Genomic DNA, 27,327 nt, shown 5'->3' on the forward strand with positions numbered 1-27,327 from the left:
TTCACATAGTTTCGGATAGTTTCACATAGTTTCACATAGTTTCGGATAATTTCACATAGTTTCGGATAGTTTCACATAGTTTCGGATAGTTTCACATAGTTTCACATAGTTTCGGATAGTTTCACATAGCTTCACATAGTTTCACATAGTTTCGGATAGTTTTACATAGTTTCAAAAAGTTTCGGATAGTTTCACGTAATTTCATATAGTTTCGGATGGTTTCACATAGTTTCACATAGTTTCGGATAGTTTTACATAGTTTCACATAGTTTCGCACAGTCTCACATAGTTTCGGATAGTTTCACATAGTTTCACGTAGTTTCACATAGTTTCGGATAGTTTCACATAGTTTCGGATAGTTTCGAATAGTTTCACATAGTTTCACATAATTTCACATATCTTTGGATAGATTCACATAGTTTCACATAGTTTTGGATAGTTTCACATAGTTTCGGATAGATTCACATAGTTTCGGATAGTTTCACATAGTTTCACATAGTTTCGGATAGTTTCTCATAGTTTCACATAGTTTCGGATAGTTTCACATAGTTTCGGATAGTTTCACATAGCTTCACATAGTTTCGGATAGTTTCGGATAGTTTCACATAGTTTCGGATAATTTCTCATAGTTTCGGATAGTTTCACATAGTTTCGGATAGTTTCACATAGTTTCGGATAGTTTCACATAGTTTCGGATAGTTTCACATAGTTTCGGATAGTTTCACATAGTTTCGGATGGTTTCACATAGTTTCACGTAGTTTCGGATAGTTTCACATAGTTTCGGATATTTTCACATAGTTGCGGATAGTTTCACATAGTTTCGGATAGTTTCACATAGTTTCGGATAGTTTCGGATAGTTTCGGATAGTTTCACATAGTTTCACATAGTTTCGGATAGTTTCACATAGTTTCGGATATTTTCACATAGTTGCGGATAGTTTCACATAGTTTCGGATAGTTTCACATAGTTTCGGATAGTTTCACATAGTTTCGGATAGTTTCACATAGTTTCTCATAGTTTCGGATAGTTTCACATAGTTTCACATAGTTTCGGATAGTTTCACATAGTTTCACATAGTTTCAGATAGTTTCACAAAGTTTCACATAGTTTCGGATAGTTTCACATAGTTTCACTTATCTTCGGATAGTTTCACATAGTTTCACATAGTTTTGGATAGTTTCACATAGTTTCGGATAGATTCACATAGTTTCACATAGTTTCGGATAGTTTCACATAGTTTCACATAGTTTCGGATAGTTGCACATAGTTTCACATAGTTTCGGATAATTTCACATAGTTTCGGATAGTTTCACATAGTTTCGGATAGTTTCACATAGTTACACATAGTTTCGGTTAGTTTCACATAGCTTCACATAGTTTCACATAGTTTCGGATAGTTTTACATAGTTTCAAAAAGTTTCGGATAGTTTCACGTAATTTCATATAGTTTCGGATGGTTTCACATAGTTTCACATAGTTTCGGATAGTTTTACAAAGTTTCACATAGTTTCGCACAGTCTCACATAGTTTCGGATAGTTTCACATAGTTTCACGTAGTTTCACATAGTTTCGGATAGTTTCACATAGTTTCACATAGTTTCGGATAGTTTCACATAGATTCGGATAGTTTCACATAGTTTCGGACAGTTACACATAGTTTCACATAGTTTCGGATAGTTTCACATAGTTTGACATATTTTCGGATAGTTTCACATAGTTTCGGATAGTTTCACATAGTTTCGGATAGTTTCACATAGTTTCGGATAGTTTCACATAGTTTCGGATAGTTTCACATAGTTTCGGATAGTTTCACATAGTTTCACATAGTTTCGGATAGTTTCACATAGTTTCACATAGTTTCGGATAGTTTCACATAGTTTCGGATGGTTTCACATAGTTTCACATAGTTTCGGATAGTTTCACATAGTTTCGGATGGTTTCACATAGTTGCGGATAGTTTCCCATAGTTTCGGATAGTTTCACATAGTTTCGGATAGTTTCAAATAGTTTCGGATAGTTTCACATAGTTTCGGATAGTTTCACATAGTTTCACATAGTTTCGGATAATTTCAAATAGTTTCACATAGTTTCACATAGTTTCGGATAGTTTCACATATCTTCGGATAGTTTCACATAGTTTTGGATAGTTTCACATAGTTTCACATAGTTTCGGATAGATTCACATAGTTTCACATAGTTTCGGATAGTTTCACATAGTTTCACATAGTTTCGGATAGTTTCAAATAGTTTCACATAGTTTCGGATAGTTTCACATAGTTTCACATAGTTTCGGATAGTTTTACATAGTTTCGGATAGTTTCACATAGTTTCACATATCTTCGGATAGTTTCACATAGTTTTGGATAGTTTAACATAGTTTCACATAGTTTCGGATAGATTCACATAGTTTCACATAGTTTCGGATAGTTTCACATAGTTTCACATAGTTTCTGATAGTTTCACATAGTTTCGGATAGTTTCACATAGTTTCACATAGTTTCACATAGTTTCACATATTTTAACATAGTTTCGGATAGTTTCACATAGTTTCACATAGTTTCGGATAGTTTCACATAGTTTCACATAGTTTCACATATTTTAACATAGTTTCGGATAGTTTCACATAGTTTCACATAGTTTCGGATAATTTCACATAGTTTCGGATAGTTTCACATAGTTTCGGATAGTTTCACATAGTTTCACATAGTTTCGGATAGTTTCACATAGCTTCACATAGTTTCACATAGTTTCGGATAGTTTCGGATAGTTTCACATAGTTTCGGATAGTTTCACATAGTTTCACATAGTTTCGGATAGTTTCACATAATTTTATATAGTTTCGGATGGTTTTACATAGTTTCACATAGTTTCGGATAGTTTCACATAGTTTCACATTGTTTCGCGCAGTCTCACATAGTTTCGGATAGTTTCACATAGTTTCACATAGTTTCGGATAGTTTCACATAGTTTCGGATAGTTTCACATAGTTTCGGCTAGTTTCACATAGTTTCGGACAGTTACACATAGTTTCACATAGTTTCGGATAGTTTCACATAGTTTCACATAGTTTAAGATAGTTTCTCATAGTTTCACATAGTTTCATATAGTTTCGGATAGTTTCACATATCTTCGGATAGTTTCACATAGTTTTAGATAGTTTCACATAGTTTCGGATAGTTGCACATAGTTTCACATAGTTTCGGATAATTTCACATAGTTTCGGATAGTTTCACATAGTTTCGGATAGTTTCACATAGTTACACATAGTTTCGGTTAGTTTCACATAGCTTCACATAGTTTCACATAGTTTCGGATAGTTTTACATAGTTTCAAAAAGTTTCGGATAGTTTCACGTAATTTCATATAGTTTCGGATGGTTTCACATAGTTTCACATAGTTTCGGATAGTTTTACAAAGTTTCACATAGTTTCGCACAGTCTCACATAGTTTCGGATAGTTTCACATAGTTTCACGTAGTTTCACATAGTTTCGGATAGTTTCACATAGTTTCACATAGTTTCACATAGTTTCGGATAGTTTCACATAGATTCGGATAGTTTCACATAGTTTCGGACAGTTACACATAGTTTCACATAGTTTCGGATAGTTTCACATAGTTTGACATATTTTCGGATAGTTTCACATAGTTTCACATAGTTTCGGATAGTTTCACATAGTTTCGGATAGTTTCACATAGTTTCGGATAGTTTCACATAGTTTCGGATAGTTTCACATAGTTTCACATAGTTTCGGATAGTTTCACATAGTTTCACATAGTTTCGGATAGTTTCACATAGTTTCGGATGGTTTCACATAGTTTCACATAGTTTCGGATAGTTTCACATAGTTTCGGATGGTTTCACATAGTTGCGGATAGTTTCCCATAGTTTCGGATAGTTTCACATAGTTTCGGATAGTTTCAAATAGTTTCGGATAGTTTCACATAGTTTCGGATAGTTTCACATAGTTTCACATAGTTTCGGATAATTTCAAATAGTTTCACATAGTTTCACATAGTTTCGGATAGTTTCACATATCTTCGGATAGTTTCACATAGTTTTGGATAGTTTCACATAGTTTCACATAGTTTCGGATAGATTCACATAGTTTCACATAGTTTCGGATAGTTTCACATAGTTTCACATAGTTTCGGATAGTTTCAAATAGTTTCACATAGTTTCGGATAGTTTCACATAGTTTCGGATAGTTTTATATAGTTTCGGATAGTTTCACATAGTTTCACATATCTTCGGATAGTTTCACATAGTTTTGGATAGTTTAACATAGTTTCACATAGTTTCGGATAGATTCACATAGTTTCACATAGTTTCGGATAGTTTCACATAGTTTCGGATAGTTTCACATAGTTTCACATAGTTTCACATAGTTTCTGATAGTTTCACATAGTTTCGGATAGTTTCACATAGTTTCACATATTTTAACATAGTTTCGGATAGTTTCACATAGTTTCACATAGTTTCGGATAGTTTCACATAGTTTCACATAGTTTCACATATTTTAACATAGTTTCGGATAGTTTCACATAGTTTCACATAGTTTCGGATAATTTCACATAGTTTCGGATAGTTTCACATAGTTTCGGATAGTTTCACATAGTTTCACATAGTTTCGGATAGTTTCACATAGCTTCACATAGTTTCACATAGTTTCGGATAGTTTCGGATAGTTTCACATAGTTTCGGATAGTTTCACATAGTTTCGGATAGTTTCACATAATTTTATATAGTTTCGGATGGTTTTACATAGTTTCACATAGTTTCGGATAGTTTCACATAGTTTCACATTGTTTCGCGCAGTCTCACATAGTTTCGGATAGTTTCACATAGTTTCACATAGTTTCGGATAGTTTCACATAGTTTCGGATAGTTTCACATAGTTTCGGCTAGTTTCACATAGTTTCGGACAGTTACACATAGTTTCACATAGTTTCGGATAGTTTCACATAGTTTCACATAGTTTAAGATAGTTTCTCATAGTTTCACATAGTTTCATATAGTTTCGGATAGTTTCACATATCTTCGGATAGTTTCACATAGTTTTAGATAGTTTCACATAGTTTCACATAGTTTCGGATAGTTTCACATAGTTTCGGATAATTTCACATAGTTTCGGATAGTTTCACATAGTTTCTGATAGTTTCACATAGTTACACATAGTTTCGGATAGTTTCACATAGCTTCACATAGTTTCACATAGTTTCGGATAGTTTTACATAGTTTCAAAAAGTTTCGGATAGTTTCACGTAATTTCATATAGTTTCGGATGGTTTCACATAGTTTCACATAGTTTCGGATAGTTTTACATAGTTTCACATAGTTTCGCACAGTCTCACATAGTTTCGGATAGTTTCACATAGTTTCACGTAGTTTCACATAGTTTCGGATAGTTTCACATAGTTTCACATAGTTTCGGATAGTTTCACATAGTTTCGGATAGTTTCACATAGTTTCGGACAGTTACACATAGTTTCACATAGTTTCGGACAGTTTCACATAGTTTGACATATTTTCGGATAGTTTCACATAGTTTCGGATAGTTTCACATAGTTTTGGATAGTTTCACATAGTTTCACATAGTTTCGGATAGTTTCACATAGTTTCGGATAGTTTCACATAGTTTCAGATAGTTTCACATAGTTTCGGATAGTTTCACATAGTTTCGGATAGTTTCACATAGTTTCACATAGTTTCGGATAGTTTCACATAGTTTCGGATGGTTTCACATAGTTTCACATAGTTTCGGATAGTTTCACATAGTTTCGGATGGTTTCACATAGTTGCGGATAGTTTCCCATAGTTTCGGATAGTTTCACATAGTTTCGGATAGTTTTAAATAGTTTCGGATAGTTTCACATAGTTTCGGATAGTTTCACATAGTTTCCCATAGTTTCGGATAGTTTCAAATAGTTTCACATAGTTTCACATAGTTTCGGATAGTTTCACATATCTTCGGATAGTTTCACATAGTTTTGGATAGTTTCACATAGTTTCGGATAGATTCACATAGTTTCACATAGTTTCGGATAGTTTCACATAGTTTCACATAGTTTCGGATAGTTTCAAATAGTTTCACATAGTTTCGGATAGTTTCACATAGTTTCACATAGTTTCGGATAGTTTCACATAGTTTCGGATAGTTTCACATAGTTTCACATATCTTCGGATAGTTTCACATAGTTTTGGATAGTTTAACATAGTTTCACATAGTTTCGAATAGATTCACATAGTTTCACATAATTTCGGATAGTTTCACATAGTTTCACATAGTTTCACATAGTTTCACATAGTTTCTGATAGTTTCACATAGTTTCGGATAGTTTCACATAGTTTCACATATTTTAACATAGTTTCGGATAGTTTCGGATAGTTTCACATAGTTTCACATATTTTGACAAAGTTTCGGATAGTTTCACATAGTTTCACATAGTTTCGGATAATTTCACATAGTTTCGGATAGTTTCACATAGTTTCGGATAGTTTCACATAGTTTCACATAGTTTCGGATAGTTTCACATAGCTTCACATAGTTTCACATAGTTTCGGATAGTTTCGGATAGTTTCACATAGTTTCGGATAGTTTCACATAGTTTCGGATAGTTTCACATAATTTCATATAGTTTCGGATGGTTTCACATAGTTTCACATAGTTTCGGATAGTTTCACATAGTTTCACATTGTTTCGCGCAGTCTCACATAGTTTCGGATAGTTTCACATAGTTTCGGATAGTTTCACATAGTTTCACATAGTTTCGGATAGTTTCACATAGTTTCGGATAGTTTCATATAGTTTCACATATCTTCGGATAGTTTTACATAGTTTCACATAGTTTTGGATAGTTTCACATAGTTTCGGATAGATTCACATAGTTTCGGATAGTTTCACATAGTTTCACATAGTTTCGGATAGTTTCACATAGTTTCGGATAATTTCACATAGTTTCGGATAGTTTCACATAGTTTCGGATAGTTTCACATAGTTTCGGAGAGTTTCACATAATTTCACATATCTTTGGATAGATTCACATAGTTTCACATAGTTTTGGATAGTTTCACATAGTTTCACATAGTTTCGGATAGATTCACATAGTTTCGGATAGTTTCACATAGTTTCGGATAGTTTCACATAGTTTCGGATAATTTCACATAGTTTCGGATAGTTTCACATAGTTTCGGATAGTTTCACATAGTTTCACATAGTTTCGGATAGTTTCACATAGCTTCACATAGTTTCGGATAATTTCACATAGTTTCGGATAGTTTCACATAGTTTCGGATAGTTTCACATAGTTTCGGATAGTTTCACATAGTTTCACATATTTTAACATAGTTTCGGATAGTTTCGGATAGTTTCACATAGTTTCACATATTTTGACAAAGTTTCGGATAGTTTCACATAGTTTCACATAGTTTCGGATAATTTCACATAGTTTCGGATAGTTTCACATAGTTTCACATAGTTTCGGATAGTTTCACATAGCTTCACATAGTTTCACATAGTTTCGGATAGCTTCGGATAGTTTCACATAGTTTCGGATAGTTTCACATAGTTTCACATAGTTTCGGATAGTTTCACATAATTTCATATAGTTTCGGATGGTTTCACATAGTTTCACATAGTTTCGGATAGTTTCACATAGTTTTACATTGTTTCGCGCAGTCTCACATAGTTTCGGATAGTTTCACATAGTTTCGGATAGTTTCACATAGTTTCACATAGTTTCGGATAGTTTCACATAGTTTCGGATAGTTTCATATAGTTTCACATATCTTCGGATAGTTTTACATAGTTTCACATAGTTTTGGATAGTTTCACATAGTTTCGGATAGATTCACATAGTTTCGGATAGTTTCACATAGTTTCACATAGTTTCGGATAGTTTCACATAGTTTCGGATAATTTCACATAGTTTCGGATAGTTTCACATAGTTTCGGATAGTTTCACATAGTTTCGGAGAGTTTCACATAATTTCACATATCTTTGGATAGATTCACATAGTTTCACATAGTTTTGGATAGTTTCACATAGTTTCACATAGTTTCGGATAGATTCACATAGTTTCGGATAGTTTCACATAGTTTCGGATAGTTTCACATAGTTTCACATAGTTTCGGATAATTTCACATAGTTTCGGATAGTTTCACATAGTTTCGGATAGTTTCACATAGTTTCACATAGTTTCGGATAGTTTCACATAGCTTCACATAGTTTCACATAGTTTCGGATAGTTTTACATAGTTTCAAAAAGTTTCGGATAGTTTCACATAATTTCATATAGTTTCGGATGGTTTCACATAGTTTCACATAGTTTCGGATAGTTTTACATAGTTTCACATAGTTTCGCACAGTCTCACATAGTTTCGGATAGTTTCACATAGTTTCACGTAGTTTCACATAGTTTCGGATAGTTTCACATAGTTTCGGATAGTTTCGAATAGTTTCACATAGTTTCACATAATTTCACATATCTTTGGATAGATTCACATAGTTTCACATAGTTTTGGATAGTTTCACATAGTTTCGGATAGATTCACATAGTTTCGGATAGTTTCACATAGTTTCACATAGTTTCGGATAGTTTCTCATAGTTTCACATAGTTTCGGATAGTTTCACATAGTTTCGGATAGTTTCACATAGCTTCACATAGTTTCACATAGTTTCGGATAGTTTCACATAGTTTCGGATAATTTCACATAGTTTCGGATAGTTTCACATAGTTTCGGATAGTTTCACATAGTTTCGGATAGTTTCACATAGTTTCGGATAGTTTCACATAGTTTCGGATAGTTTCACATAGTTTCGGATGGTTTCACATAGTTTCACATAGTTTCGGATAGTTTCACATAGTTTCGGATATTTTCACATAGTTGCGGATAGTTTCACATAGTTTCGGATAGTTTCACATAGTTTCGGATAGTTTCGGATAGTTTCGGATAGTTTCACATAGTTTCACATAGTTTCGGATAGTTTCACATAGTTTCACATAGTTTCGGATAGTTTCACATAGTTTCACATAGTTTCGGATAGTTTCACATAGTTTCACATAGTTTCGGATAGTTTCACATAGTTTCACATAGTTTCGGATAGTTTCACATAGTTTCACATATCTTCGGATAGTTTCACATAGTTTCACATAGTTTTGGATAGTTTCACATAGTTTCGGATAGATTCACATAGTTTCACATAGTTTCGGATAGTTTCACATAGTTTCGGATAGTTTCACATAGTTTCGGATAGTTTCCCATAGTTTCGGATAGTTTCACATAGTTTCGGATAGTTTCAAATAGTTTCGGATAGTTTGACATAGTTTCACATAGTTTCGGATAGTTTCACATAGTTTCGGATAGTTTCAAATAGTTTCACATAGTTTCGGATAGTTTCACATAGTTTCACATATCTTCGGATAGTTTCACATAGTTTTGGATAGTTTCACATAGTTTCACATAGTTTCGGATAGATTCACATAGTTTCACATAGTTTCGGATAGTTTCACATAGTTTCACATAGTTTCGGATAGTTTCAAATAGTTTCACATAGTTTCGGATAGTTTCACATAGTTTCACATAGTTTCGGATAGTTTCACATAGTTTCGGATAGTTTCACATAGTTTCACATATCTTCGGTTAGTTTCACATAGTTTTAGATAGTTTAACATAGTTTCACATAGTTTCGGATAGATTCACATAGTTTCACATAGTTTCGGATAGTTTCACATAGTTTCACATAGTTTCGGATAGTTTCACATAGTTTCGGATAGTTTCGGATAGTTTCACATAGTTTCACATAGTTTCGGATAGTTTCACATAGTTTCACATAGTTTCGGATAGTTTCACATAGTTTCACATAGTTTCGGATAGTTTCACATAGTTTCACATAGTTTCGGATAGTTTCACATAGTTTCACATAGTTTCGGATAGTTTCACATAGTTTCACATATCTTCGGATAGTTTCACATAGTTTCACATAGTTTTGGATAGTTTCACATAGTTTCGGATAGATTCACATAGTTTCACATAGTTTCGGATAGTTTCACATAGTTTCGGATAGTTTCACATAGTTTCGGATGGTTTCACATAGTTGCGGATAGTTTCCCATAGTTTCGGATAGTTTCACATAGTTTCGGATAGTTTCAAATAGTTTCGGATAGTTTGACATAGTTTCACATAGTTTCGGATAGTTTCACATAGTTTCACATAGTTTCGGATAGTTTCAAATAGTTTCACATAGTTTCGGATAGTTTCACATAGTTTCACATATCTTCGGATAGTTTCACATAGTTTTGGATAGTTTCACATAGTTTCGGATAGATTCACATAGTTTCACATAGTTTCGGATAATTTCACATAGTTTCACATAGTTTCGGATAGTTTCAAATAGTTTCACAGAGTTTCGGATAGTTTCACATAGTTTCACATAGTTTCGGATAGTTTCACATAGTTTCGGATAGTTTCACATAGTTTCACATATCTTCGGTTAGTTTCACATAGTTTTGGATAGTTTAACATAGTTTCACATAGTTTCGGATAGATTCACATAGTTTCACATAGTTTCGGATAGTTTCACATAGTTTCACATATTTTAACATAGTTTCGGATAGTTTCACATAGTTTCACATAGTTTCGGATAATTTCACATAGTTTCACATAGTTTCGGATAGTTTCACATAGTTTCAGATAGTTTCACATAGCTTCACATAGTTTCACATAGTTTCGGATAGTTTCGGATAGTTTCACATAGTTTCGGATAGTTTCACATAGTTTCACATAGTTTCGGATAGTTTCACATAATTTCATATAGTTTCGGATGGTTTCACATAGTTTCACATAGTTTCGGATAGTTTCACATAGTTTCGCGCAGTCTCACATAGTTTCGGATAGTTTCACATAGTTTCACATAGTTTCGGATAGTTTCACATAGTTTCGGATAGTTTCACATAGTTTCGGACAGTTACACATAGTTTCACATAGTTTCGGATAGTTTCACATAGTTTCACATATTTTCGGATAGTTTCACATAGTTTCGGATAGTTTCACATAGTTTCACATAGTTTAAGATAGTTTCTCATAGTTTCACATAGTTTCATATCGTTTCGGATAGTTTCACATAGTTTCGGATAATTTCACATAGTTTTACATAGTTACACATAGTTTCGCATAGTTTCGGATAGTTTCACATAGTTTCACATAGTTTCGGACAGTTTCACATAGTTTCACATAGTTTCGAATAGTTTCACATAGTTTCGGATAATTTCACATAGTTTCGGATAGTTTCACATAGTGTCGGATAGTTTCACATAGTTTCGGATAGTTTCTCATAGTTTCACATAGTTTCGGATAGTTTCACATAGTTTCGGATAGTTTCACATAGTTTCGGATGGTTTCACATAGTTTCATATAGTTTCGGATAGTTTCACATAGTTGCGGATAGTTTCACATAGTTTCGGATAGTTTCACATAGTTTCGGATAGTTTCACATAGTTTCGGATAGTTTCACATAGTTTCACATAGTTTCGGATAGTTTCACATAGTTTCACATAGTTTCGGGTAGTTTCACATAGTTTCACATAGTTTTGGATAGTTTCAAATAGTTTCACATAGTTTCGGATAGTTTCACATAGTTTCGGATAGTTTTACATAGTTTCGGATAGTTTCACATAGTTTCACATATCTTCGGATAGTTTCACATAGTTTTGGATAGTTTAACATAGTTTCACATAGTTTCGGATAGATTCACATAGTTTCACATAGTTTCGGATAGTTTCACATAGTTTCACATAGTTTCACATAGTTTCACATAGTTTCACATATTTTAACATAGTTTCGGATAGTTTCACATAGTTTCACATAGTTTCGGATAGTTTCACATAGTTTCACATAGTTTCACATATTTTACCATAGTTTCGGATAGTTTCACATAGTTTCACATAGTTTCGGATAATTTCACATAGTTTCGGATAGTTTCACATAGTTTCGGATAGTTTCACATAGTTTCATATAGTTTCGGATAGTTTCACATAGCTTCACATAGTTTCGGATAGTTTCGGATAGTTTCGGATAGTTTCACATAGTTTCACATAGTTTCGGATAGTTTCACATAGTTTCACATAGTTTCGGATAGTTTCACATAATTTTATATAGTTTCGGATGGTTTTACATAGTTTCACATAGTTTCGGATAGTTTCACATAGTTTCACAATGTTTCGCGCAGTCTCACATAGTTTCGGATAGTTTCCCATAGTTTCACATAGTTTCGGATAGTTTCACATAGTTTCGGATAGTTTCACATAGTTTCGGATAGTTTCACATAGTTTCGGACAGTTACACATAGTTTCACATAGTTTCGGATAGTTTCACATAGTTTCACATAGTTTAAGATAGTTTCTCATAGTTTCACATAGTTTCATATAGTTTCGGATAGTTTCACATATCTTCGGATAGTTTCACATAGTTTTGGATAGTTTCACATAGTTTCACATAGTTTCGGATAGTTTCACATAGTTTCGGATAATTTCACATAGTTTCGGATAGTTTCACATAGTTTCTGATAGTTTCACATAGTTACACATAGTTTCGGATAGTTTCACATAGCTTCACATAGTTTCACATAGTTTCGGATAGTTTTACATAGTTTCAAAAAGTTTCGGATAGTTTCACGTAATTTCATATAGTTTCGGATGGTTTCACATAGTTTCACATAGTTTCGGATAGTTTTACATAGTTTCACATAGTTTCGCACAGTCTCACATAGTTTCGGATAGTTTCACATAGTTTCACGTAGTTTCACATAGTTTCGGATAGTTTCACATAGTTTCACATAGTTTCGGATAGTTTCACATAGTTTCGGATAGTTTCACATAGTTTCGGACAGTTACACATAGTTTCACATAGTTTCGGATAGTTTCACATAGTTTGACATATTTTCGGATAGTTTCACATAGTTTCGGATAGTTTCACATAGTTTCGGATAGTTTCACATAGTTTCGGATAGTTTCACATAGTTTCGGATAGTTTCACATAGTTTAAGATAGTTTCACATAGTTTCGGATAGTTTCACATAGTTTCGGATAGTTTCACATAGTTTCACATAGTTTCGGATAGTTTCACATAGTTTCGGATGGTTTCACATAGTTTCACATAGTTTCGGATAGTTTCACATAGTTTCGGATGGTTTCACATAGTTGCGGATAGTTTCCCATAGTTTCGGATAGTTTCACATAGTTTCGGATAGTTTCACATAGTTTCGGATAGTTTCACATAGTTTCGGATAGTTTCACATAGTTTCGGATAGTTTCACATAGTTTCACATAGTTTCGGATAGTTTCACATAGTTTCGGATAGTTTCACATAGTTTCGGATGGTTTCACATAGTTTCACATAGTTTCGGATAGTTTCACATAGTTTCCCATAGTTTCGGATAGTTTCAAATAGTTTCACATAGTTTCACATAGTTTCGGATAGTTTCACATATCTTCGGATAGTTTCACATAGTTTTGGATAGTTTCACATAGTTTCACATAGTTTCGAATAGATTCACATAGTTTCACATAGTTTCGGATAGTTTCACATAGTTTCACATAGTTTCACATAGTTTCTGATAGTTTCACATAGTTTCGGATAGTTTCACATAGTTTCACATATTTTAACATAGTTTCGGATAGTTTCGGATAGTTTCACATAGTTTCACATATTTTGACATAGTTTCGGATAGTTTCACATAGTTTCACATAGTTTCGGATAATTTCACATAGTTTCGGATAGTTTCACATAGTTTCGGATAGTTTCACATAGTTTCACATAGTTTCGGATAGTTTCACATAGCTTCACATAGTTTCACATAGTTTCGGATAGTTTCGGATAGTTTCAAATAGTTTGGGATAGTTTCACATAGTTTCACATAGTTTCGGATAGTTTCACATAATTTCATATAGTTTCGGATGGTTTCACATAGTTTCACATAGTTTCGGATAGTTTCACTTAGTTTCACATTGTTTCGCGCAGTCTCACATAGTTTCGGATAGTTTCACATAGTTTCGGATAGTTTCACATAGTTTCACATAGTTTCGGATAGTTTCACATAGTTTCGGATAGTTTCATATAGTTTCACATATCTTCGGATAGTTTTACATAGTTTCACATAGTTTTGGATAGTTTCACATAGTTTCGGATAGATTCACATAGTTTCGGATAGTTTCACATAGTTTCACATAGTTTCGGATAGTTTCACATAGTTTCGGATAATTTCACATAGTTTCGGATAGTTTCACATAGTTTCGGATAGTTTCACATAGTTTCGGAGAGTTTCACATAATTTCACATATCTTTGGATAGATTCACATAGTTTCACATAGTTTTGGATAGTTTCACATAGTTTCACATAGTTTCGGATAGATTCACATAGTTTCGGATAGTTTCACATAGTTTCGGATAGTTTCACATAGTTTCACATAGTTTCGGATAGTTTCACATAGCTTCACATAGTTTCACATAGTTTCGGATAGTTTTACATAGTTTCAAAAAGTTTCGGATAGTTTCACGTAATTTCATATAGTTTCGGATGGTTTCACATAGTTTCACATAGTTTCGGATAGTTTTACATAGTTTCACATTGTTTCGCACAGTCTCACATAGTTTCGGATAGTTTCACATAGTTTCACGTAGTTTCACATAGTTTCGGATAGTTTCACATAGTTTCACATAGTTTCGGATAGTTTCGAATAGTTTCACATAGTTTCACATAATTTCACATATCTTTGGATAGATTCACATAGTTTCACATAGTTTTGGATAGTTTCACATAGTTTCGGATAGATTCACATAGTTTCGGATAGTTTCACATAGTTTCACATAGTTTCGGATAGTTTCTCATAGTTTCACATAGTTTCGGATAATTTCACATAGTTTCGGATAGTTTCACATAGTTTCGGATAGTTTCACATAGTTTCGGATAGTTTCACATAGCTTCACATAGTTTCACATAGTTTCGGATAGTTTCACATAGTTTCGGATAATTTCACATAGTTTCGGATAGTTTCACAGAGTTTCGGATAGTTTCACTTAGTTTCGGATAGTTTCACATAGTTTCGGATAGTTTTACATAGTTTCACATAGTTTCGCACAGTCTCACATAGTTTCGGATAGTTTCACATAGTTTCACGTAGTTTCACATAGTTTCGGATAGTTTCACATAGTTTCACATAGTTTCGGATAGTTTCGAATAGTTTCACATAGTTTCACATAATTTCACATATCTTTGGATAGATTCACATAGTTTCACATAGTTTTGGATAGTTTCACATAGTTTCACATAGTTTCGGATAGTTTCAAAGAGTTTCACATAGTTTCGGATAGTTTCACATAGTTTCACATATCTTCGGATAGTTTCACATAGTTTTGGATAGTTTCACATAGTTTCACATAGTTTCGGATAGATTCACATAGTTTCACATAGTTTCACATAGTTTCGGATAGTTTCACATAGTTTCACATAGTTTCGGATAGTTTCAAATAGTTTCACATAGTTTCGGATAGTTTCACATAGTTTCACATAGTTTCGGATAGTTTCACATAGTTTCGGATAGTTTCACATAGTTTCACATATCTTCGGTTAGTTTCACATAGTTTTGGATAGTTTAACATAGTTTCACATAGTTTCGGATAGATTCACATAGTTTCACATAGTTTCGGATAGTTTCACATAGTTTCACATAGTTTCGGATAGTTTCACATAGTTTCGGATAGTTTCACATAGTTTCACATATCTTCGGATAGTTTCACATAGTTTTGGATTGTTTAACATAGTTTCACATAGTTTCGGATAGATTCACATAGTTTCACATAGTTTCGGATAGTTTCACATAGTTTCACATATTTTAGCATAGTTTCGGATAGTTTCACATAGTTTCACATAGTTTCGGATAATTTCACATAGTTTCACATAGTTTCGGATAGTTTCACATAGTTTCAGATAGTTTCACATAGCTTCACAAAGTTTCACATAGTTTCGGATAGTTTCGGATAGTTTCACATAGTTTCGGATAGTTTCACATAGTTTCACATAGTTTCGGATAGTTTCACATAATTTCATATAGTTTCGGATGGTTTCACATAGTTTCACATAGTTTCGGATAGTTTCACATAGTTTCGCGCAGTCTCACATAGTTTCGGATAGTTTCACATAGTTTCGGATAGTTTCACATAGTTTCGGATAGTTTCACATAGTTTCGGATAGTTTCACATAGTTTCGGACAGTTACACATAGTTTCACATAGTTTCGGATAGTTTCACATAGTTTCACATATTTTCGGATAGTTTCACATAGTTTCGGATAGTTTCACATAGTTTCACATAGTTTAAGATAGTTTCTCATAGTTTCACATAGTTTCATATCGTTTCGGATAGTTTCACATAGTTTCGGATAATTTCACATAGTTTTACATAGTTACACATAGTTTCGCATAGTATCGGATAGTTTCACATAGTTTCACATAGTTTCGGACAGTTTCACATAGTTTCACATAGTTTCGGATAGTTTCACATAGTTTCGGATAATTTCACATAGTTTCGGATAGTTTCACATAGTGTCGGATAGTTTCACATAGTTTCGGATAGTTTCACATAGTTTCGGATAGTTTCACATAGTTTCGGATAGTTTCACATAGTTTCGGATGGTTTCACATAGTTTCATATAGTTTCGGATAGTTTCACATAGTTGGGGATAGTTTCACATAGTTTCGGATAGTTTCACATAGTTTCGGATAGTTTCACATAGTTTCGGATAGTTTCACATAGTTTCACATAGTTTCGGATAGTTTCACATAGTTTCACTTAGTTTCGGATAGTTTCACATAGTTTCACATAGTTTCGGATAGTTTCACATAGTTTCACATATCTTCGGATAGTTTCACATAGTTTCACATAGTTTTGGATAGTTTCACATAGTTTCGGATAGATTCACATAGTTTCACATAGTTTCGGATAGTTTCACATAGTTTCACAAAGTTTCGGATAGTTTCACATAGTTTCACATAGTTTCGGATAATTTCACATAGTTTCGGATAGTTTCACATAGTTTCGGATAGTTTCACATAGTTACACATAGTTTCGGATAGTTTCACATAGCTTCACATAGTTTCACATAGTTTCGGATAGTTTTACATAGTTTCAAAAAGTTCCGGATAGTTTCACGTAATTTCATATAGTTTCGGATGGTTTCACATAGTTTCACATAGTTTCGGATAGTTTTACATAGTTTCACATAGTTTCGCACAGTCTCACATAGTTTCGGATAGTTTCACATGGTTTCACGTAGTTTCACATAGTTTCACATAGTTTCGGATAGTTTTACATAGTTTCGGATAGTTTCACATAGTTTCACATATCTTCGGATAGTTTCACATAGTTTTGGATAGTTTAACATAGTTTCACATAGTTTCGGATAGATTCACATAGTTTCACATAGGTTCGGATAGTTTCACATAGTTTCACATAGTTTCACATAGTTTCTGATAGTTTCACATAGTTTCGGATAGTTTCACATAGTTTCACATATTTTAACATAGTTTCGGATAGTTTCACATAGTTTCACATAGTTTCGGATAGTTTCACATAGTTTCACATATTTTAACATAGTTTCGGATAGTTTCACATAGTTTCGGATAATTTCACATAGTTTCGGATAGTTTCACATAGTTTCGGATAGTTTCACATAGTTTCGGATAGTTTCACATAGCTTCACATAGTTTCACATAGTTTCGGATAGTTTCGGATAGTTTCACATAGTTTCACATAGTTTCGGATAGTTTCACATAGTTTCGGATAGTTTCACATAATTTTATATAGTTTCGGATGGTTTTACATATTTTCACATAGTTTCGGATAGTTTCACATAGTTTCACATTGTTTCGCGCAGTCTCACATAGTTTCGGATAGTTTCACATAGTTTCACATAGTTTCGGATAGTTTCACATAGTTTCGGTTAGTTTCACATAGTTTCGGATAGTTTCACATAGTTTCGGACAGTTACACATAGTTTCACATAGTTTCGGATAGTTTCACATAGTTTCACATAGTTTAAGATAGTTTCTCATAGTTTCACATAGTTTCATATAGTTTCGGATAGTTTCACATATCTTCGGATAGTTTCACATAGTTTTGGATAGTTTCACATAGTTTCGGATAGTTTCACATAGTTTCGGATAATTTCACATAGTTTCGGATAGTTTCACATAGTTTCTGATAGTTTCACATAGTTACACATAGTTTCGGATAGTTTCACATAGCTTCACATAGTTTCACATAGTTTCGGATAGTTTTACATAGTTTCAAAAAGTTTCGGATAGTTTCACGTAATTTCATATAGTTTCGGATGGTTTCACATAGTTTCACATAGTTTCGGATAGTTTTACATAGTTTCACATAGTTTCGCACAGTCTCACATAGTTTCGGATAGTTTCACATAGTTTCACGTAGTTTCACATAGTTTCGGATAGTTTCACATAGTTTCACATAGTTTCGAATAGTTTCACATAGTTTCGGATAGTTTCACATAGTTTCGGACAGTTACAAATAGTTTCACATAGTTTCGGATAGTTTCACATAGTTTGACATATTTTCGGATAGTTTCACATAGTTTCGGATAGTTTCACATAGTTTCGGATAGTTTCACATAGTTTCGGATAGTTTCACATAGTTTCGGATAGTTTCACATAGTTTCGGATAGTTTCACATAGTTTCACATAGTTTCGGATAGTTTCACATAGTTTCACATAGTTTAAGATAGTTTCTCATAGTTTCACATAGTTTCATATAGTTTCGGATAGTTTCACATATCTTCGGATAGTTTCACATAGTTTTGGATAGTTTCACATAGTTTCACATAGTTTCGGATAGTTTCACATAGTTTCGGATAATTTCACATAGTTTCGGATAGTTTCACATAGTTTCTGATAGTTTCACATAGTTACACATAGTTTCGGATAGTTTCACATAGCTTCACATAGTTTCACATAGTTTCGGATAGTTTTACATAGTTTCAAAAAGTTTCGGATAGTTTCACGTAATTTCATATAGTTTCGGATGGTTTCACATAGTTTCACATAGTTTCGGATAGTTTTACATAGTTTCACGTAGTTTCGCACAGTCTCACATAGTTTCGGATAGTTTCACATAGTTTCACGTAGTTTCACATAGTTTCGGATAGTTTCACATGGTTTCACATAGTTTCGGATAGTTTCACATAGTTTCGGATAGTTTCACATAGTTTCGGATAGTTTCACATAGTTTGACATATTTTCGGATAGTTTGACATAGTTTCGGATAGTTTCACATAGTTTCGGATAGTTTCACATAGTTTCACATAGTTTCGGATAGTTTCACATAGTTTCGGATAGTTTCACATAGTTTCGGATAGTTTCACATAGTTTCGGATAGTTTCACATAGTTTCGGATAGTTTCACATAGTTTCACATAGTTTCGGATAGTTTCACATAGTTTCGGATGGTTTCACATAGTTTCACATAGTTTCGGATAGTTTCACATAGTTTCGGATGGTTTCACATAGTTGCGGATAGTTTCCCATAGTTTCGGATAGTTTCACATAGTTTCGGATAGTTTCACATAGTTTCGGATAGTTTCACATAGTTTCGGATAGTTTCACATAGTTTCGGATAGTTTCACATAGTTTCACATAGTTTCGGATAGTTTCACATAGTTTCGGATAGTTTCACATAGTTTCGGATGGTTTCACATAGTTTCACATAGTTTCGGATAGTTTCACATAGTTTCCCATAGTTTCGGATAGTTTCAAATAGTTTCACATAGTTTCACATAGTTTCGGATAGTTTCACATATCTTCGGATAGTTTCACATAGTTTTGGATAGTTTCACATAGTTTCACATAGTTTCGAATAGATTTACATAGTTTCACATAGTTTCGGATAGTTTCACATAGTTTCACATAGTTTCACATAGTTTCTGATAGTTTCACATAGTTTCGGATAGTTTCACATAGTTTCACATATTTTAACATAGTTTCGGATAGTTTCACATAGTTTCACATATTTTGACATAGTTTCGGATAGTTTCACATAGTTTCACATAGTTTCACATAGTTTCACATAGTTTCGGATAATTTCACATAGTTTCGGATAGTTTCACATAGTTTCGGATAGTTTCACATAGTTTCGGATAGTTTCACATAGCTTCACATAGTTTCACATAGTTTCGGATAGTTTCGGATAGTTTCACATAGTTTGGGATAGTTTCACATAGTTTCACATAGTTTCGGATAGTTTCACATAATTTCATATAGTTTCGGATGGTTTCACATAGTTTCACATAGTTTCGGATAGTTTCACTTAGTTTCACATTGTTTCGCGCAGTCTCACATAGTTTCGGATAGTTTCACATAGTTTCGGATAGTTTCACATAGTTTCACATAGTTTCGGATAGTTTCACATAGTTTCGGATAGTTTCATATAGTTTCACATATCTTCGGATAGTTTTACATAGTTTCACATAGTTTTGGATAGTTTCACATAGTTTCGGATAGATTCACATAGTTTCGGATAGTTTCACATAGTTTCACATAGTTTCGGATAGTTTCACATAGTTTCGGATAATATCACATAGTTTCGGATAGTTTCACATAGTTTCGGATAGTTTCACATAGTTTCGGAGAGTTTCACATAATTTCACATATCTTTGGATAGATTCACATAGTTTCACATAGTTTTGGATAGTTTCACATAGTTTCACATAGTTTCGGATAGATTCACATAGTTTCGGATAGTTTCACATAGTTTCGGATAGTTTCACATAGTTTCACATAGTTTCACATAGTTTCGGATAGTTTCACATAGCTTCACATAGTTTCACATAGTTTCGGATAGTTTTACATAGTTTCTAAAAGTTTCGGATAGTTTCACGTAATTTCATATAGTTTCGGATGGTTTCACATAGTTTCACATAGTTTCGGATAGTTTTACATAGTTTCACATAGTTTCGCACAGTCTCACATAGTTTCGGATAGTTTCACATAGTTTCATGTAGTTTCACATAGTTTCGGATAGTTTCACATAGTTTCACATAGTTTCGGATAGTTTCGAATAGTTTCACATAGTTTCACATAATTTCACATATCTTTGGATATATTCACATAGTTTCACATAGTTTTGGATAGTTTCACATAGTTTCGGATAGATTCACATAGTTTCGGATAGTTTCACATAGTTTCACATAGTTTCGGATAGTTTCTCATAGTTTCACATAGTTTCGGATAATTTCACATAGTTTCGGATAGTTTCACATAGTTTCGGATAGTTTCACATAGTTTCACATAGTTTCGGATAGTTTCACATAGCTTCACATAGTTTCACATAGTTTCGGATAGTTTCACATAGTTTCGGATAATTTCACATAGTTTCGGATAGTTTCACATAGTTTCGGATAGTTTCACTTAGTTTCGGATAGTTTCACATAGTTTCGGATAGTTTCACATAGTTTCGGATAGTTTCACATAGTTTCGGATGGTTTCACATAGTTTCACATAGTTTCGGATAGTTTCACATAGTTTCGGATATTTTCACATAGTTGCGGATAGTTTCACATAGTTTCGGATAGTTTCACATAGTTTCGGATAGTTTCACATAGTTTCGGATAGTTTCACATAGTTTCACATAGTTTCGGATAGTTTCACATAGTTTCACATAGTTTCGGATAGTTTCACATAGTTTCACATAGTTTCGGATAGTTTCACATAGTTTCACATAGTTTCGGATAGTTTCACATAGTTTCACATAGTTTCGGATAGTTTCACATAGTTTCACATAGTTTCGGATAGTTTCACATAGTTTCACATATCTTCGGATAGTTTCACATAGTTTCACATAGTTTTGGATAGTTTCACATAGTTTCGGATAGATTCACATAGTTTCACATAGTTTCGGATAGTTTCACATAGTTTCGGATAGTTTCACATAGTTTCGGATGGTTTCACATAGTTGCGGATAGTTTCCCATAGTTTCGGATAGTTTCACATAGTTTCGGATAGTTTCAAATAGTTTCGGATAGTTTGACATAGTTTCACATAGTTTCGGATAGTTTCACATAGTTTCACATAGTTTCGGATAGTTTCAAAGAGTTTCACATTGTTTCGGATAGTTTCACATAGTTTCACATATCTTCGGATAGTTTCACATAGTTTTGGATAGTTTCACATAGTTTCACATAGTTTCGGATAGATTCACATAGTTTCACATAGTTTCGGATAGTTTCACATAGTTTCACATAGTTTCGGATAGTTTCAAATAGTTTCACATAGTTTCGGATAGTTTCACATAGTTTCACATAGTTTCGGATAGTTTCACATAGTTTCGGATAGTTTCACATAGTTTCACATATCTTCGGTTAGTTTCACATAGTTTTGGATAGTTTAACATAGTTTCACATAGTTTCGGATAGATTCACATAGTTTCACATAGTTTCGGATAGTTTCACATAGTTTCACATAGTTTCGGATAGTTTCACATAGTTTCACATATCTTCGGATAGTTTCACATAGTTTTGGATTGTTTAACATAGTTTCACATAGTTTCGGATAGATTCACATAGTTTCACATAGTTTCGGATAGTTTCACATAGTTTCACATAGTTTCACATATTTTAACATAGTTTCGGATAGTTTCACATAGTTTCGGATAATTTCACATAGTTTCACATAGTTTCGGATAGTTTCACATAGTTTCAGATAGTTTCACATAGCTTCACAAAGTTTCACATAGTTTCGGATAGTTTCGGATAGTTTCACATAGTTTCGGATAGTTTCACATAGTTTCACATAGTTTCGGATAGTTTCACATAATTTCATATAGTTTCGGATGGTTTCACATAGTTTCACATAGTTTCGGATAGTTTCACATAGTTTCGCGCAGTCTCACATAGTTTCGGATAGTTTCACATAGTTTCACATAGTTTCGGATAGTTTCACATAGTTTCGGATAGTTTCACATAGTTTCGGATAGTTTCACATAGTTTCGGACAGTTACACATAGTTTCACATAGTTTCGGATAGTTTCACATAGTTTCACATATTTTCGGATAGTTTCACATAGTTTCGGATAGTTTCACATAGTTTCACATAGTTTAAGATAGTTTCTCATAGTTTCACATAGTTTCATATCGTTTCGGATAGTTTCACATAGTTTCGGATAATTTCACATAGTTTTACATAGTTACACATAGTTTCGCATAGTTTCGGATAGTTTCACATAGTTTCACATAGTTTCGGACAGTTTCACATAGTTTCGGATAGTTTCACATAGTTTCGGATAATTTCACATAGTTTCGGATAGTTTCACATAGTGTCGGATAGTTTCACATAGTTTCGGATAGTTTCACATAGTTTCACATAGTTTCGGATAGTTTCACATAGTTTCGGATAGTTTCACATAGTTTCGGATGGTTTCACATAGTTTCATATAGTTTCGGATAGTTTCACATAGTTGCGGATAGTTTCACATAGTTTCGGATAGTTTCACATAGTTTCGGATAGTTTCACATAGTTTCGGATAGTTTCACATAGTTTCACATAGTTTCGGATAGTTTCACATAGTTTCACATAGTTTCGGATAGTTTCACATAGTTTCACATAGTTTCGGATAGTTTCACATAGTTTCACATATCTTCGGATAGTTTCACATAGTTTCACATAGTTTTGGATAGTTTCACATAGTTTCGGATAGATTCACATAGTTTCACATAGTTTCGGATAGTTTCACATAGTTTCACAAAGTTTCGGATAGTTTCACATAGTTTCACATAGTTTCGGATAATTTCACATAGTTTCGGATAGTTTCACATAGTTTCGGATAGTTTCACATAGTTACACATAGTTTCGGATAGTTTCACATAGCTTCACATAGTTTCACATAGTTTCGGATAGTTTTACATAGTTTCAAAAAGTTTCGGATAGTTTCACGTAATTTCATATAGTTTCGGATGGTTTCACATAGTTTCACATAGTTTCGGATAGTTTTACATAGTTTCACATAGTTTCGCACAGTCTCACATAGTTTCGGATAGTTTCACATGGTTTCACGTAGTTTCACATAGTTTCACATAGTTTCGGATAGTTTTACATAGTTTCGGATAGTTTCACATAGTTTCACATATCTTCGGATAGTTTCACATAGTTTTGGATAGTTTAACATAGTTTCACATAGTTTCGGATAGATTCACATAGTTTCACATAGGTTCGGATAGTTTCACATAGTTTCACATAGTTTCTGATAGTTTCACATAGTTTCGGATAGTTTCACATAGTTTCACATAGTTTCACATATTTTAACATAGTTTCGGATAGTTTCACATAGTTTCACATAGTTTCGGATAGTTTCACATAGTTTCACATAGTTTCACATATTTTAACATAGTTTCGGATAGTTTCACATAGTTTCGGATAATTTCACATAGTTTCGGATAGTTTCACATAGTTTCGGATAGTTTCACATAGTTTCACATAGTTTCGGATAGTTTCACATAGCTTCACATAGTTTCCATAGTTTCGGATAGTTTCACATAGTTTCACATAGTTTCGGATAGTTTCACATAGTTTCGGATAGTTTCACATAATTTTATATAGTTTCGGATGGTTTTACATATTTTCACATAGTTTCGGATAGTTTCACATAGTTTCACATTGTTTCGCGCAGTCTCACATAGTTTCGGATAGTTTCACATAGTTTCACATAGTTTCGGATAGTGTCACATAGTTTCGGATAGTTTCACATAGTTTCGGATAGTTTCACATAGTTTCGGACAGTTACACATAGTTTCACATAGTTTCGGATAGTTTCACATAGTTTCACATAGTTTAAGATAGTTTCTCATAGTTTCACATAGTTTCATATAGTTTCGGATAGTTTCACATATCTTCGGATAGTTTCACATAGTTTTAGATAGTTTCACATAGTTTCGGATAGTTTCACATAGTTTCGGATAATTTCACATAGTTTCGGATAGTTTCACATAGTTTCTGATAGTTTCACATAGTTACACATAGTTTCGGATAGTTTCACATAGCTTCACATAGTTTCACATAGTTTCGGATAGTTTTACATAGTTTCAAAAAGTTTCGGATAGTTTCACGTAATTTCATATAGTTTCGGATGGTTTCACATAGTTTCACATAGTTTCGGATAGTTTTACATAGTTTCACATAGTTTCGCACAGTCTCACATAGTTTCGGATAGTTTCACATAGTTTCACGTAGTTTCACATAGTTTCGGATAGTTTCACATAGTTTCACATAGTTTCGGATAGTTTCACATAGTTTCGGATAGTTTCACATAGTTTCGGACAGTTACAAATAGTTTCACATAGTTTCGGATAGTTTCACATAGTTTGACATATTTTCGGATAGTTTCACATAGTTTCGGATAGTTTCACATAGTTTCGGATAGTTTCACATAGTTTCGGATAGTTTCACATAGTTTCGGATAGTTTCACATAGTTTCGGATAGTTTCACATAGTTTCACATAGTTTCGGATAGTTTCACATAGTTTCACATAGTTTCGGATAGTTTCACATAGTTTCGGATGGTTTCACATAGTTTCACATAGTTTCGGATAGTTTTCGGATAGTTTCTCATAGTTTCGGATAGTTTCACATAGTTTCGGACAGTTACACATAGTTTCACATAGTTTCGGATAGTTTCACATAGTTTCACATATTTTCGGATAGTTTCATATAGTTTCACGTAGTTTCGGATAGTTTCGGATAGTTTCACATAGTTTCGGATAGTTTCACATAGTTTCACATAGTTTCGGATAGTTTCACATAGTTTCGGACAGTTACACATAGTTTCACATAGTTTCGGGTAGTTTCACATAGTTTGATATATTTTCGGATAGTTTCACATAGTTTCGGATAGTTTCACATAGTTTCGGATAGTGTCACATAGTTTCACATAGTTTCGGATAGTTTCACATAGTTTCGGATATTTTCGCATAGTTTCGGATAGTTTCACATAGTTTAGGATAGTTTCACATAGTTTCGGATAGTTTCACACAGTTTCGGATGGTGTCACATAGTTTCACATAGTTTCGGATAGTTTCACATAGTTTCGGATGGTTTCACATAGCTTCACATAGTTTCACATAGTTTCGGATAGTTTCACATAGTTTCGGATAATTTCATATAGTTTCGGATGGTTTCACATAGTTTCACATAGTTTCGGATAGTTTTACATAGTTTCACATAGTTTCGCACAGTCTCACATAGTTTCGGATAGTTTCACATAGTTTCACGTAGTTTCACATAGTTTCGGATAGTTTCACATAGTTTCACATAGTTTCGGATAGTTTCGAATAGTTTCACATAGTTTCACATAATTTCACATATCTTTGGATAGATTCACATAGTTTCACATAGTTTTGGATAGTTTCACATAGTTTCGGATAGATTCACATAGTTTCGGATAGTTTCACATAGTTTCGGATAGTTTCTCATAGTTTCACATAGTTTCGGATAATTTCACATAGTTTCGGATAGTTTCACATAGTTTCGGATAGTTTCACATAGTTTCACATAGTTTCGGATAGTTTCACATAGCTTCACATAGTTTCACATAGTTTCGTATAGTTTCACATAGTTTCGGATAATTTCACATAGTTTCGGATAGTTTCACATAGTTTCGGATAGTTTCACTTAGTTTCGGATAGTTTCACATAGTTTCGGATAGTTTCACATAGTTTCGGATAGTTTCACATAGTTTCGGATGGTTTCACATAGTTTCACATAGTTTCGGATAGTTTCACATAGTTTCGGATATTTTCACATAGTTTCGGATAGTTTCACATAGTTTCGGATAGTTTCACATAGTTTCGGATAGTTTCACATAGTTTCGGATAGTTTCACATAGTTTCACATAGTTTCGGATAGTTTCACATAGTTTCGGATGGTTTCACATAGTTTCACATAGTTTCGGATAGTTTTCGGATAGTTTCTCATAGTTTGGGATAGTTTCACATAGTTTCGGACAGTTACACATAGTTTCACATAGTTTCGGATAGTTTCACATAGTTTCACATATTTTCGGATAGTTTCATATAGTTTCACGTAGTTTCGGATAGTTTCGGATAGTTTCACATAGTTTCGGATAGTTTCACATAGTTTCACATAGTTTCGGATAGTTTCACATAGTTTCGGACAGTTACACATAGTTTCACATAGTTTCGGGTAGTTTCACATAGTTTGATATATTTTCGGATAGTTTCACATAGTTTCGGATAGTTTCACATAGTTTCGGA

Source organism: Parasteatoda tepidariorum, chromosome 10 (genome assembly GCF_982258835.1).
Source record: "Parasteatoda tepidariorum strain Cologne lab strain chromosome 10, Ptep-v5.0, whole genome shotgun sequence".
Lineage (NCBI taxonomy): Eukaryota > Metazoa > Arthropoda > Arachnida > Araneae > Theridiidae > Parasteatoda > Parasteatoda tepidariorum.